Below are 10,231 nucleotides of genomic sequence, written 5' to 3'. Positions count from 1 at the left end.
AAAAAAAAAAAGAAAGAAAAGAACTTAGCTTGGGCCAGACACACTTTGACCCTCAAAGTGACATCTTCCTCTTTAACACTTTACAGGACCCTCCACCCAGCAAATGCGTTGTAAATCCTAAACACTGTGCCTGGGATTATAATCTCCTTTGGGAATAGGTTGTATTTGATATGTTAATGGACAAGATTAGTATACATTATATTTTGAGTTAATCTCTTTTGAGACATAAAAGAGCAGAGATGGGGGAAGAGAGTTACCAAACCACATGAAGATGACCCAGGAGCTTAAAAACACAAAGACCTTCCTCCAGAGCTGGCAGAGAAAGTCTGCCCCAAGAGTTGGTATCCTAGATTTAAACTTCTGGCTTCCTAAACTGTGAGAAAATAAATTTCTGTTTATTAAAGCCACACATTTTCATCATTTCTGTCATAGCATCACTAGACAACTAAAGCAATTATCAAAGGCATTCATAAGTGAAACTGGATTTTTAAATTTTAATTTTTATTGTGACTGTACATTAATAAAGAACCCAATGATTGCTAGTACAGTTCATTGCCCTGCCTGCCTTGATTCATGAAAGGTGCATGAATCTGTCTCATATTATAAAAAACATTGTCGATACCCTGGACACTGCCTCAGCCCCTTTTGGCAGCTGGCAAATCAGTATAAACTCTTGACTAAGACCTTAACTGGGGCAGGCCACCTTATCCCATATGAGGTCACAGATGAGTTATCACGGGTGCTTATTGACAAAACGCTCAAAAAATTCAATCTGTACTCATTTTTAGTGACAGTGAGGCTTTTTAATTTGATTTTTGCAAAATCAGGTGCCAAACCTAGACACAGGCAGATGCCACGCATGATGGCTTGCAAAGATTTTTTATCCTCCTCTCTCTAGATAAGGAGTCCTGGTGTGGTGCTGTTGACTAATGCGTCAGACAGCAAAGTCTTTTTTATTGCAAGGTCCGTGGTTCAAGCTCACCAGTTGCTCCTTGGAAACCCTATACAGGGTCGCTATGGGTTGTAATCAACTTGAAGGCACTTAACAACAGCAACATCTTGAGATAGGACAATAACACTTAACAACAACAACATCTTGAGAAAGTTCCTCCCCTGTTTCCTGGTAGACAGAATACTATGGGATTAACAATCTTCACAGATTGCAACCTACTTTCCCTTTCTTATTTAAAGTTAGTCTCCCCTTTCCCCCAGGAGCTTCCAGTATTTCCTTGATGGTTGTATTTTTATTTTAAAGTTTCTAGTTGGCCAGAGAAGTTTCTTCCCCTCCCGTGAGCTTCCACTGTTATGCTAGCCTGCTACTACTCCCTTGACAACCACCCCCCATTCCTGAAAATGTACCATCCTAAGAGTTACTTCTCACAATATCATCAGTGCAGATGTCAACACAGTGAAAAAGAGAAATAATAACACATGGGAGTCTTGGTGTGGCACTGTAGGATAAGCACTGGACAGACAGCAAGGTTGCTTTGAATCACAAAGTCTGTGGTTCAAGCTCATCAACTGCTCTTTGGATACCCTAGACAGGGTCGCTATGCACCAAAACTGACTTGATGGCACATAATAACAACAACAACAACAGTATTACAACAAAATTAGTTTAGAGAACTTAACAGAGCCCCTAAAAGAAGTTTATTACTGTTAAGTGCCGTCGAGTCACTTGCAACCCATAGTGACCCTGTACAGGGTTTCCAAGGCTGTAAATCTTTATGGGAGCAGAAAGCCTCATCTTTCTCCCTTGGAGCAGCTGGTAGTTTCAAACTGCTGACCCTGCGGTTCATAGCCCAATTCATAACCACTACACTACCAGAGCTTACGGTTGACTATATGCTTTATTTTGACTAATAAAAAGTTGGCAGATTTGACATAAAGTGCTTATGCTATTGGGCTTGCTTCTTTACTTGTCAGAAAGCATGCCTGCACCTAATCCTGGATTGCTAGTCCTATAAGGACAAGACCCATATGGAACATAAACCACCTCCCCCACATCTTATCCTCTATTGATTGTACTCAGGATGCTTTAGCAAACCCAGCTAAAATCAGTAGATCCAATTGAGTCCAACCTAGACCAACTCACAGTGTGAATAAGCAACTGTGCTCTTAGAGACTAATGTTTGGGGTGATTTCTTATGCACTCAGGTGAGTTGAAACATAATCTAAGGCAGAATTTAAGAAAATCCTCTTTAAGATACAGAAATTGACTTCAACATTTATCTGAGAGGTCCTTTCATTGTGTATTGTGTACAGAATCTAAGTTTTAGATTCACATTAGTAAATATTTTAGTGCCTATTATGTGTAACAATGTTGGAAGGGAACGCAACTGGTGTGGTCACTCTGCTGGTAGTAGTTTTAGAGATAAAGAAACATGAAGGATAGACTACCACGAGGTTGAATTATTTAACCTATATTTTGGAAACATAAGTTTTCCCCCTAACATGCCCATTGAAGACATGCTGTTTCTAGCTTTTGTTATACTTTTTAAATACTTTTTGAGAAGTTGTAACTACTTCTCAATTAAGCCTGGAATACAGATATAAATATGGTATTGCATTCTACCAATATTTTAATGGTTAAATTAATAGAATACCAGCAAAATAAATAAATGTGCCTGAAAATTACTCTTGGAAATTAATATAATAATAAATACTAGTAAATAATCCACAGTCCCATCAATATGGTCAATGAAATTTAGGTGGCAGTGCAGAGAGATGAACCAACTGCAAAAAAACAAAACCAAAAGAAAACAAATTTGTTTTTCATGCTCAGAAATATACAAACAACAAATGCATTAAAAAGCTAAAAGATTTTAAGGGAACACAACTATTCTGGGGTCCTGGTGTGGCGCTGTGGGCTAATATATTGGACTGCAAAGTCCTTTGAACCACAAGGTCAGTGGTTCAAACTCACCAACTGCTCCTTGGAAACCCTATACAGGGTCGCTATGGGTCGGAAACTACTCAACAGCACTTAACAACAACATCTATCATCTAAGGCAATGTTCTAAAGAATGAGGTTATATATGAAGTGCCGTCAAGTTGGTTCCGACCCATAGTGACCCTGTATAGGGTTTCCGAGGAACAGCTGGTGAGCTCAAACCACCAACCTTGCAACCATTTTATGGTTCAAAAGGCTTTGCAGTCTGGTGCATTAACCACAGCGCCACACCAGATACTGTATGAGATATATATATATATTTATATATCCTGGTGTAGTGCTGTAGGATAAACACTGGACTGCAAGGTGGTTTGAAACAGGGTCAGCAGTTCAAACTCACCAGCTGCTCCTCAGAAAAGTTGATGTTGGAGTTTGTGTTTTCCTCTGTCATCATCGCATTTCTTATGGTTTTCTCACATAGTAACTCCCTGGGAACTAACTAGCCATTTCCAAATCTACGAATCGTGCCCAGACCTCTCCCAGGCCTTATATTTCTGTAAGCCATACAGGCACTTATAAGTCAGCACATTCCAAAATGGACTCATTGTCTTACCTATTAAATAGTCCCTTTTATGATTTTCTTTCTCAGTGAATAACTGAGTTCCTTTATATGACCTCTAGCCTTGGTTCTTTGGAATAACAGATTGAGAGATTCTCTCCCACTAAACCCTGAAGAGTTAATTTTGCCCTAGTTTTCTACCCCAGAGAATTTGTTACTTTAGTTCAAGTTGATGGGTACTTTCTGGGTAAACTGTAAACAATTTGGCTTTGATACTTTTTGATGGGTCCTGGTCTGCTGCCTGTGCTGTGATTGGTATAAACCTTGCATGGATTGGTCAACAGACTATGCAAATGAGGTGAGTTGTAGCTCGTTTGTACTTGGTGTGGTGCTGAGGGTTGACATGCTGGACTGTAAAATGGATTTGAACTGTAAAGTTGGTGGTTCAAGCTCACTCACTGCTTACTTGAAACCCTATTACAGTGTCGCTAGGAGTCGAAACTGACTTGACAGCACTAACTTAACAACAACAATATGTAAATGAAGTGTCTGTGACCTACCTAGAGGGGATTGGTCAGTTCATGGGCTTGGTGGAAGGAGCCATGCCTTGAAACTGGCAAGGAGGTGTGTGTGTGTGTGTGTGTGTGTGTGTGTGTGTGTGTGTATGTGCTGTCATCCCCACTATGGTAGCTGGATGGTAAGAAGCCAGAAGAAAAGCAGCACAGAAACATCAGTACAGAAAGGGGTTGAGGGAGAAACCTCTTAAAAGAGCTATATCACTAGTCAGTGTTGATCCTCATCCTGAGTTGAAGTTTTACCCTGTTCATTAACAGATCACATACTGTAAGTAAGGTTTGAGTTCAGTATGACCATTGTGATGGATTAATGAACCCAGAAGAGTGATGTGGCTGGTGTCTGAATTGGTGAAAAGGTTAGAGAATGGAGGTATGTCTGATTTCCTCCTTTTGTGACTCAGCTTTGGGCTGATCCTGTTATTACCCCTCTTTTGCCACCCCTATTCCTCCCTACCCCCCTGGTTCTGAAACTACTAATACCACCATTTTATAGTAACCAGAGCTCAAATTTGACCTCTCCCACTGGAGTCCTGTTGTGAGGCTGTAGGATAAATCACTGGTTTGCAAGATTGGTTTTGAATTCCAAGATGGGTGGTCCAAACCCAGCAGTCATTCCTTGAAACCATAGGGTCACTATGAGTGGGATCCAAAGGCACTTCATAACAGCCTTAACAGCAAATTAAAAATCAACTACCCATTTTAGTGGAAAACCACTGCACTCTTTCAAATGTTCCCATCTCACCCCATTATATCATATTAAAGTGTAAGTGAAAGACCTCTTCTGTCTTCCTGGCCTGATCCATATTTTACCATTTTGTCTTAATTCTCCCTACTCTGTTTCACATCTAAAACTATAAAGTTTTTCCAAACACTGGCTATTCTCTCCATATTGCCTTTGATAAAAGCTCCACTCATTTCTCCACAGTTTTTCAGTCAAATGTGTTTCTTTCCATCTATTGAGTCTCCCTGGAATCCTGGTGTGGTCCTGTATGATAAAGCACTGGACTGCAAAATTGGTTTGAACTGCAAAGTCAGCAGCTCAAACTCACCAGCCGCTCCTCAGAAACCCTATACAGGGTCTCTATGAGTCAGAACTGACTGGACTGCACTTTCTATCAACAGCATTGAGTCTTAGATCAGGTATCATTTCTTATGAAAGCCTTGCCTGATCGTTAGTAATGGAAGAGCTGCCCCTTCTCTATGCTCCAGTGAAAATCCCATGAGTATTTTTATACCTTTGGTTTCATTTGGTAATTTTTAAGTAATCCCTACATGTGCCCTTTGTTATCTCAGGTTTGTTTTTCTACCCCCAGAAGATCTGGTAGCTCCAAAGCCCAGTTTATGACTGGGTACATTATGGCTACTCATTAATATCTTTTCTATTAAAATTGTTGAAAAAATAATCTTCTCAATTTAATAGCTGATTATTGCCTTGTTGATAGCAGGGAAAAATAAAAGAAAACTAAAGATCTTACTAATTGGGAAATACTTTGTTTCCTGTAATTTTCTGAACAATCCAACTTTCAGTTGCTAAGAGAAGTTTTGACTTAAAAGTTGGATTGTTCAGAAAATTACAGGACAGCCCTGGAGATGACTCGCACTACTGCCAAGACAAAGCTGAGTTGGGACTCAGCTGTGTCCAGCTGAATGTCAGGAGGGACTGTCTGGACTCTGTGCCAAAAGAGTCTAGGAGTCTTCAGCCACCCTATTATTCTATGTTACACATACTTATTGTTCTGTACATTGACCAAAGTAAAAGTGATGAATTTATCTATTTTTTGGGTTTCTCCCTCTTCAAACAGACGTTCACTACTGTCCTTTTTCTTGCCCACTGTTTTCCTCATGAATCAAGAAGGTGTTCAGCAGTGCAACAGTGCTTGTTTCCAAATCCATTGTGAGAAATTCATGACAGGAGAGCAAGGGTTCTGCATCTCTGACAAAAAGTATGTTTTGTTGTTTCCATTTTAATACTAGAATATGTGATTTGAACAGGTGAGTAATAAAAGACATGTGAATAACAATAAACATTTAAACTGCTACCTTGGAAGCCAGGATGGCCAGGCTTTGTCTCTTATACTTCGGGTGTTATTATCTGGAGGGAACAGTTCGTGGAGAAGGATATCATGGTTGGTAAAGTCGAAGGTCGATGCAAAAGAGGAAGACCCCCAACAAGATGGATTGGCACAGTGGCAGCAGCAGCAGCAATGGGCTCAAGTGTAGCTATGATTGTGAGATTGGCCCAAGACCTGGCAGTGTTTTGATCCATTGTGCCTAAGGTTGCTTTGAGTGGGTGCTGACTTGATGGCACCTAACAACAAATAGCTCAATTAAAAAAAAAAACAACAACGATAAAAGCAATCAAAGAAAAATCAAACCAATCAACAACACAAGGCAAGAAGCGGCACTAGAAAGAGTTAGGCAAAGGACGTCATCCATCTCCTGCAACTTTTATTGTTTTTTTTGCCAGAAAGAAATATTAAAAAAAAAAAAATCCTTCCCTACAGGATTGGTCTGTGGAGGAAATGGAGTAGGATGGAATAAGGAATTTTTGTTGTTAAGTGCATAGTGATCCTGTATAGGGTTTCCAAGGTGGGTTTGAACGGCTGACCGTGTGGTAGCAGCCCAATGCTTATCTAACAGTGCCACACCAGGACTCCAGGAATGGGGGATAGGGAAAATGTCTATGAAGTTTTCTGCCTCCAAAAACATCACAGAGATCTCAGTTCAATAGAGACAACTGCTTAACCTCATTGTCATTTCCATTCCTTGCAAATTCCCACAGCCCCGGCTCCACAAATATCTCCAGGACTTGGTGGGTAGCTGGCCTTGAGCTGCATCTCTCCGTTTGGGTGTGTTTGCACAACGGGTCTCCAACGGAGTCTGCGGTGGATGGATGTTATCAGAGGCCCGAAGTTATCAGAGAACTGCAGCTTCAATGGACTAGGGATGGGAGTGGGTTTACTTATTGTGTGTGTAATTTGAGACATGTCTTAAGAACGGACTTACACAAATTGGCACTGAGACCTGCACAGGTAGGTAGCTAGACCCGCAACTGCTCCTCCAGAATGTTCCAAAGGATTCAGCCCTCAGAGTGTGGGCCCAGCAGAAGGATATCATCCACCTTACCAGGAGGGAGCCCTACTATTTCCAGCATCAGGACAGTGCAGAGAGCGCTCTAGACATGCCCAGCTGTTTAAGGGATTTCTAGAAAGTGAAAAAGAAAGGGAGAAAACGGTTTGATGACATATTGAATTGGTGATGTAGCCTTTAGATTTTGGTTAAAGCAAGATAGGAATTGCAGAATACATTATTTCTACATGACTGAGTACAAGGCTTGAAAATGGTTGCTACCAGCTTTCTAGTCCATCTGCATATGAACTGCAGCTGAGAACCTCCTAGATCCAGGGCACAATTGATGCCAAGACACGTGAAGATCCCCAAGGAATGCAGGGCCCATAGCCATTGAAAGGAGACAAAGACCTTCTTCCAGAACAGATAGAAAGAAAGTCATCCTCCAGAGCTGGTGTCCTGAATTCTGACTTCTTGTTGTTGTTAGGGCCATTGAGTTGGTTCTGACTCATAGTGGAGCAGCTGGTGGGTTTGAACTGCCAACCTTGTGAGCACCAACCTTGTGGGTTCTAGAATACCCACTATTCACAGTTATTATCCATAGTTTGTTCTATGCAGCAGTACATCAAAGACTGACAGAATACAAATTGAAATCTTTCAATAAACTGATGCACCATTGGAGGCGCTCACTCATCTATGCCAAAAAAATTTGGAAGACAGCTAACTGGCCAACCGATTCGAAGAGATCCATATCTGTGTACATTCCATAGAGAGGTGGCCTAACAGAATGTGGAAAGCATCAAACAATATCATTAATATCACAATGCAAGTAAGTTTTACTGAAGATAATTCAAAAATGGTTGCAGCAGTACATCGACAGGGATCTGCCAGAAGTTCAAACTGGATTTGGAAGGGAACATAGAACTAGGGCTATATCATTGTTGACATCAAATGGATCTTGGCTGAAAACAAAGAATGCCAGAAATATGTTTACTTTTGCTTTATTCACTATGCAAAGGCTTTTGACTGTGTGAAGCATGGCAAATTATGGATAACATTGCAAAGATGGTATTCCAGACCACTTAATTGTACTCCTGAGGAACCTGTGCTTGACCAAGAGACTGTAATTAGAATATAACAAGGGGATACTGAATGGTTTAAAATCAAGAAGTTGTGAGCCATGGTTGTGTTCTTTCATCATACTCATTCAATCTATATGCTGAGCAAATAACTGTTAGTGCTGGAGTCTTGTTTTTCACCAATGCCTTCAGTGAAGCTTGGACTTCTTTCAGTACCATCAGTTCTTGATCATATGCTTGCTACCCCTTGAAATGGCTGGACACTGACCACTTCATTTTGGTACAATGACTCTGCATATTCTATCCACCTTCTTTTGATGCTTTCAGCACCATTCAATATTTAGACCATGGAGTCCTTCATTATTTCAAGTCGAGGCTTGAGTTTTTACTTCAGTTCTTTCAGCTTAAGAAATACTGAGTGTTCTCTTCCCTTTTCTAACTCCAGGTCTTTGCACATCTCATTATAATACTTGACTTTGTCTTCTCGAGCTGCCCTATGAAAATTTCTGTTCAGTTCTTTAACCTCTTCATTTCTTCCAGTTGTCGTCTCCACGACACATAACCAACACCACCACCACCACACTCAAGAGCAAATTTCATTCTCTTCTGACATCCATTTTGATCTTTTTATTCTTGTGTTTTAAATAACCTTTTGCATTCTTCCTGTATGGTGTTCTTGATGTCATCCTACAACTCTTCTACAATTGGGTCATCGGTGCCTAATGCATAAAGTCTGTTCTTGAGATAGTCTCTAAAATTAGGTGATATATTCAAGGTTATATTTTGGCTTTCATGGACTTGTTTTAATTTTCTTCAGCTTCAGCCTGAAATTTCATGAGCATTTGATGAGCTGTTCCACAATTGTCCCCTGGCCTTGTTTGGTTGATGATATTGAGCTTCTCCATAGTTCCTTCCCACAAATGTAGTCAAGTTGATTCTTGTGTATTCCATCTGGTACAGTCCATATGTATATTCCCCTGTTATGGTGTTTAAAAATATATATTTGTAATGAATAAGTCATTGGTCTTGTAAATTTCTATCATGTGGTTTTCTATTTACCAATTATGGAACCTTCCTTTTTGTTTCCAACCTTTGCATTCCAATCACCAATAATTAGCAATACATCTTGATTGCATGTTTGATCAACTTCAAACTGAAGAAGTTGGTAGAATTCTCCAGTTTCATCATCAGTGGCTTTAGTGGTTGATGCGTAAATTTGAATCAAAGTGGTATTAACTGGTCTTCCATGTAGGTATATGGATGTTGTACTATCACAGACAGCACTGTACTTCAAGACAGTTTTTTTTTTTTTTCCATTTCTTTTTATTGCAGAAATATATATGCAACAAAATATTTGCCATCTAACCATTTCTACTTGTACAATACAACCACACTGAACATACTCCCCATGTTGCACAGCCATCATCACCATTATCCATTTCAAAATCTTTTTTTTTTCTCTTTCTTTCCCTTTCCCCCCCATTTTTTACTTTTCCTTTTTTAAAATTTATTTATGGAAAAGTATCCAATGGTTTGTCCTAATGAGAAAATAAATATACATAGTTTCTCTTCCAGTATATGAAAAAGAGAAGCAATTTCCTTTTTCTTTCCCTTTCCTCCCTTTTTTCTTTGTTTTCTTTTTAAATGCCTTCCCTGTGACCCAAGTTAGCACTTGTCTACAAAAAGTTTATTATAGAATAAAAACCTTGTCTTGACTTTTTATAGTAGTGGTCTTATACAATATCTGCCCCTTGTGACAGACTAATTTCACTCAGCATAATGTCCTCCAGCTTCCTCTGTCATGCGATATTTTGCAGATTCTTCCATGCATAACTGCATTAATCTTCAGTGTTACATAACATTCTATGTGTGTATGAACTAAAGTTTGTTCAACCATTCCTCTGCAGATGGACATTTAAGCTGTCTCCATCTTTTTGCTATTGTGAATAATGTTTCAATGAACATTGATGTGCAAATATCTATTTGTGTCTTATATCTTGAGGATATATACCAAGTAGAGAGATTGCTGAGTTTTATGAATTTCTATTTCCAACTT

This window comes from Chrysochloris asiatica, unplaced genomic scaffold (genome assembly GCF_000296735.1).
Source record: "Chrysochloris asiatica unplaced genomic scaffold, ChrAsi1.0 scaffold00213, whole genome shotgun sequence".
Classification (NCBI taxonomy): domain Eukaryota; kingdom Metazoa; phylum Chordata; class Mammalia; order Afrosoricida; family Chrysochloridae; genus Chrysochloris; species Chrysochloris asiatica.
The sequence above is the reverse complement of the archived record's forward strand: the minus strand, read 5'-3'. Positions refer to the sequence as shown.